The sequence below is a fragment of the Zingiber officinale genome, chromosome 3A (genome assembly GCF_018446385.1).
Source record: "Zingiber officinale cultivar Zhangliang chromosome 3A, Zo_v1.1, whole genome shotgun sequence".
NCBI classification, from domain to species: Eukaryota; Viridiplantae; Streptophyta; class Magnoliopsida; order Zingiberales; family Zingiberaceae; genus Zingiber; species Zingiber officinale.
This window is the reverse complement of record NC_055990.1, coordinates 153883415-153889155: the sequence shown is the minus strand read 5'-3', so window position 1 is coordinate 153889155 and position 5741 is coordinate 153883415. Positions and strand designations below refer to the sequence as shown.

The 5741-nt window shown below is 31.8% G+C and overlaps 1 long non-coding RNA gene across 1 annotated transcript; it reads left to right on the top strand.

Annotated features, from left to right (window-relative positions):
• Positions 1 to 1444: 1444 nt before the first annotated feature.
• On the top strand, positions 1445 to 2195 carry LOC122054147. The gene is made up of 2 exons (XR_006132584.1): positions 1445 to 1489; positions 1658 to 2195. It is a non-coding gene; the product is annotated as an uncharacterized LOC122054147 (long non-coding RNA).
• The last annotated feature ends 3546 nt before the right edge of the window (positions 2196 to 5741 follow it).

Below are 5741 nucleotides of genomic sequence, written 5' to 3'. Positions count from 1 at the left end.
TATTTCAAGTGTGAAGTGTGTAATATATGTTTTCTCTTATATTCTTACAAAATCTGTTGGCTGGAGGAGTTTATATTTTTTGTTAAGTAATGCATTGGTTGTTATTTTGTTGTGTATTATTCTACAATTATGATTTAATGATTGATATTATTATAACTAAAGAGTTCATCCACTATATGTTTTATCCAAGTTCATGTCAAGCATATATCACTAAGCTTCTTGACCAAGGTAGTAAACTTTAATAAATATATCTTCTTGAATGAGATATTAGCTCATCCTTGCATGGTTAAGTTGCCCACACATTTACTTCAACTCCTAAGAGAATAGATTGGCCTATAACAATATTTACTAAAAGCATTATGTTGTAGTTCAATTATGATTAGAGATTCTTTGGCAAGTTAATTTGTTCACCTTTGCACTCCTCAAGGAAGGCATCATAATTCCAAAAGAGTAAGAACTGACATCATGGCCATGCTTGTTCTTTTGATGGAGTAATCATAACCTTAAAGCAAAAGCTAGGACAAGCACTGTACTCATAAGGCTCTATACTTGGCTTTTTTACTCATGAAATGACTCTAGGGAAAATTAAAAAACCTCCCTGTGATTTACACCAATAGTTGCAATGAAGCCATCCATAAGTAATGCATAAGTGCCTTAATCATTTCAAACAATTTGAGCTAGGAGAGTTGCTCCAGGACGGAGATTACTATTTCATTCCAATTTGTAAAATAACTGAATAATTTTTTATATGACATTAAACTAATGTATGCATCAAAGAATACGGGTAGTTTTTTTTATCGAACAATGTCAATAAGTTCACATGGGTGGAGATGAGGTTGTCCCTTGAAAGTGTGGATCATATCTCAGTTTTTGATAATGACCAAGTGACAAATCAAATTGCACCTTCTTCTTTCAATATTGAAATATGTGTTGAAGAACATTATTGGCATGATGGAATTATTAGCAAATTAATAAGGTGCTAATCATACTTTCTAAAATTTTAAGTTGCTCAAAATGCACATTTTGTTAGTCAAGGTTAAGGGCACATAAACAAGGGCATACACTCATTATTGTCTTTTCCACACCAATAGTTAAGGGCATATTGCATACAAAAAGTTGTTGATATAATGAGTATATACTACAAAAAAGAATGATGATGAAAAGTGTTCCTTGTGAAAACAATTATAGAGGTCTTACTAGGATTTCATATTTCCATTATGAAAGACAAAATAATGAACTTCAACAAATACAAGAGATAAATATCGTATATTCTCCACTTCGTTAGTGCGGTTGATGCCATAGCGCAATGTCATAGCGCACTGATACACAATTTGTTACATTATGAGCACGATGAAAAGGCATCACTAGATTTTTTATGTTCATTTTTTTTTTATTTAACTATTTTAATTATCTAATCATTGCTTATATATACATGTAGATCATGCCTTGAGAAAACACATCAACTCTACCTAGAGGAGAGGAATACAAGGTAAACTTTCAAAATTCTTGTTTCTTCATTTATTTGTTTGTATTTTCTTAATTTGCCCATGGTACTACATAGGACCTAACTATGTTGTTCATTTACTAATTAAACTAGCACACATATATAGTAGACGAATAAGGCATACACTTTATTGATGTTTGTTTATATGTGCAGCTACACTTGTCAATGAAGAACTCACTTGTCCTAGCTTTCTTCGCACTTTGTTTGCTCATGATCTCCAAAACAGTAGTGGTAAGTAGGCAACTTGAGGATAAACCACTGCCATTCTCTCTCCAAGCGACTGACAAAGGGAATGAATACATTAACATTGACGGAATTGCCTCTAGTTCCAATGTTGTTGGAAAAACAGGAAACGAGGAGAGAAAGCTAGGAGAAACCAAAGCAATTGGTGATCTATCAATTGACAAAAACAGTTCCAATGATGCAGACAATTTGGCCACACAAATGAACACTCACATTGACCTACGCAAAAAATGGCATTAAATGGATGTAATGCCACCCTCAAAGCTATGCTTGTTAGTTGTATTAACTACTGTTATAGTGTAAGAATATGTGTGTGGATGAATTTGCTCGAGTGTATGTAGAGCAAATCTTATGTCTAGACTACTATGAAATGCGTGTATAACTTGGCCTTTGGTGTGCATGCTAAAATATCTAATATTTATAAATGAAATAAATAAGTTCGTGGCTAGCTAGCTTGGCTTTAATTTTTCATTTTTAACCATCATCTATGACCCACTATGTTAAGGGTAGGGGAAGAGGGGATCATAATGGATTAATTTAGGTTAAAGACAACAAAATAACTTTAAAATTGCATTAAGTTCCATCCAAAAATATCATCTTAAGGAAGAGTTGTTAATCAATATCTAATGATATGGATAGGCTAAAAATATCTATTAAATAATATAAAATTATTTTTGATTCACAAGTTGAATTCCTAATCAAAAAATGGCAGTTTACTATCTTATGATCTGTTTATGAATTAAACACATATATAGTGTTCAGACTTGTTCATTTAATTTAATGAGTTAACATTGAGTGATTTATGACAGGATTTCAAGAATCGTGGGGTTATGGAGAGAGAGAGAAAAGTTAAATAATTATTTGATTAGCTCGTACCTTGTTTGTAATTTGTATGTCTAATGTAATTGAAAATTAAATTTCTAACTTTTACCTTTTACTTCATGAAAATTAAATTTCTAATTATTTGATTACCTTGTACCTTGTTTTCTTGTGCATACATTATATTATATGATGTAACGATTAATGAAAGTTGTCTTTCTTCAATAGGGGGAGAAATTCAATTATGGATAGTGATCCATACTAACACAATTTTGTGTAATTCTTTAACACAAATGAAATAATACTAACAAATGTTACAATAATGTTAAGTGTTGAAGATTTATATATATTACCAACTTTTACCTCATGAACTAGGAATTAGTCAAACCATATATCATTAATCTAATAATTTAATCTGGGGAGAAAAAAGGATAGAGCTATAGTTTTTTGGCACTTAATTCTTTTTTTTTTCTCTTGTGCTTGTCAGATGGTGTTTAATTAAGAGAAGTCTAAAAGGTAGCAGTATTGAAATATCCATTGTCATTTTAAGATTTTGTTCTTCACTATTAATCAAATACGTTCCCAAGGTCTATATAACCATTAAATTATGGTCCCTATTAGTAGAAAACTGTGCATGTTAAATTTTTCTCAGCCTCTTGGCCATGTACTAAACTTCTACAAATAAAATATATTCTTGAACCAGGCAGCTAATTATGCTTAATTTACATGCTCTTTCAGCTAATTGTGATGTAGTTCACAATATCCTTGAAAGAGTTGAACCTATATACAATCTAGATCATATACATATGTATGTATTGTGAATTCCTTTGCATTCTATAGACAAGTGAAGATAGAAGCTATTAGGAATAATAAATACCATTTAATTGTATGAACTTATAAATAGTATACTTTTACTTGGGAGAAAACTCAGATATTGCATTGCATAAATGAGGTTATATAATTGAATAGTTTTATTGAAGTGATTGGTGAATCTTTTCACTTTGATTTTCACCTTGCATGAATGCTCCATAATTCCAAAAGAGCAAGGGGGGCATCATGCTATGCCTTAATTTAATAAGGTACTATCCTAATTAGTATATTAATGTTCTTTAATTTGGCTTATGAAACTAGCTAAAACTATGAAAACCTACCTTAAAAATTTCATCCATGATTGCAAGGGCATAATCAACTTCATCTACAACAATAAAGAAATGCATCATTGCCTTGATGATTTCAATAAATTTGTCCTAATTAGTATAAGATCTATTCTAATAGAGTTGAATCAATTTTACATTAATTACATTATATTAATGTACATTTCAAATATGACTAAAGATATTAATGTACATTATGAAAGACAACATAATGACCTTCAAAAGATACAAGGGATAAATGTATATTCTCCACTTCATTAGTGCGGTTGATGTCATAACGCAATGTCATATGCCACACTGATTGTGTCACACACAATTTGTTACATTATGAGCACGATGAAAAGACATCGCTAGATTTATGATGTTCATTTTATTTATTTAATCTATTTTAATAATCTAGTCGTTGCTTATATATACATGTAGTACATGGAACGGGTTGACGGGGGCGCTGAGGACGAGCGTATTTTGCCTTTTGCCACCATGTAGTACATGCCTTGAGAAAAACATCTCAACCCTAATAAGAGGAATGGAATACAAGGTAATCAACTTTCAAAATTCTTCTTAATTTTTTCATCTATTTGCTTATATCTTTTTTAATTTCCCTTAAAATTAGATAAGATACTCCAAGCAGTTGGCAATCAATCACTTGACAAAGAATTGACTGCACAAATGAACTCTCACTATGACCCACATACTCTCAAAGCTATTCTTAATTGCTAGTTATATGCTTAATAAAAACACCCATTTGCACTTATGATTGGGCGTCAGAACAAATAAGTAATGGCTAACAATTCATGTACTCTAGACTTAATTAATGTGCTCATATATATTACTTTTCATGGCACAAATCAATGTGTTCTGCCACAAAATTATAAATTAAAATTATGGTTACAATAAGATTTCTTTGACAAGACATTTGTTATTTTTATCCATAATCTCATAATTCCATTATGAAAGACAACATATTATCTTGGAACAACACGAGACACAAATATATATTCTCCACTGATTAATGCATGCCACAAACAAGATGATTGTTTTGTATGTGCATGTTTTAATCTCTATATATCTTATCTTTTAACTATTCTCAACATCTAGCGATAAAACATCTCGACTCAATCATGTGGAAGAGAATTAGAGATGACATTATATATATATATATATATATATATATATATATATATATATCATGCCAGCGTAGCGTGAGGTCACACATATCGCAAGAATATTACTGAATCGTATATATATCGTCAGAAAATGATGTACACTATCCCATATGCAATATCTAAATTCACATTAATTAACTAAACTAGCTAACTTTAACTGTCGTGGAATATTGTCTGGCTTTACGAATAGAGAGATAATAATTAGATCACCTGCGCACGCCTGTACTGATCGATCGATGGTGTTGCATATGGCTAATTCCTACGAGCGAGATGTAGGTAGGAGTTGACATCGTGCATGGCGGCCATGCACTCTTGGCCTTTCTTTTGGTCTGCGGCCATGCATGCATGGTTGGTCGTCTTTCTGATAGAGATCTAGAAATTAATAATTTCACAGGACCAGTACGGTCCCCAGAAGGGCTATGTGTTTTTTTTTTGTTTGTTTGTTTGTTACTCCAGATATGATTGTCAAAACCTTCTGAAAAAGCAAAACAAAAGCAGACAAAACTAATGAGAGTAACAAAGAAATTAAGTTCAAGCCCAGGGAAACCTAATGCTTACGTGCTGTTCGTGTGATGAATTGTTTTCAATCTTCTATTTTAATGCTCCGGGAAGTAATGATTGATGGAGGTTTTTTTGATACTTTAAAGTGCTCTGGTAGCGAGGCATACGGCTGCTAATCATGAGCCTGACTAACCAGATCCGACAACTTCTCTATGATTTTGTTATATTCTTGCAGCTCAGAAAAGAAAAAGTATTTGACGGTAGCTATTGATGTCAACATACAATAATGTATCTATATACGTAGCAATATTAGTGTGTTGTGCTTTAGTATCTAGGGTGTACGTCCAACTTTCT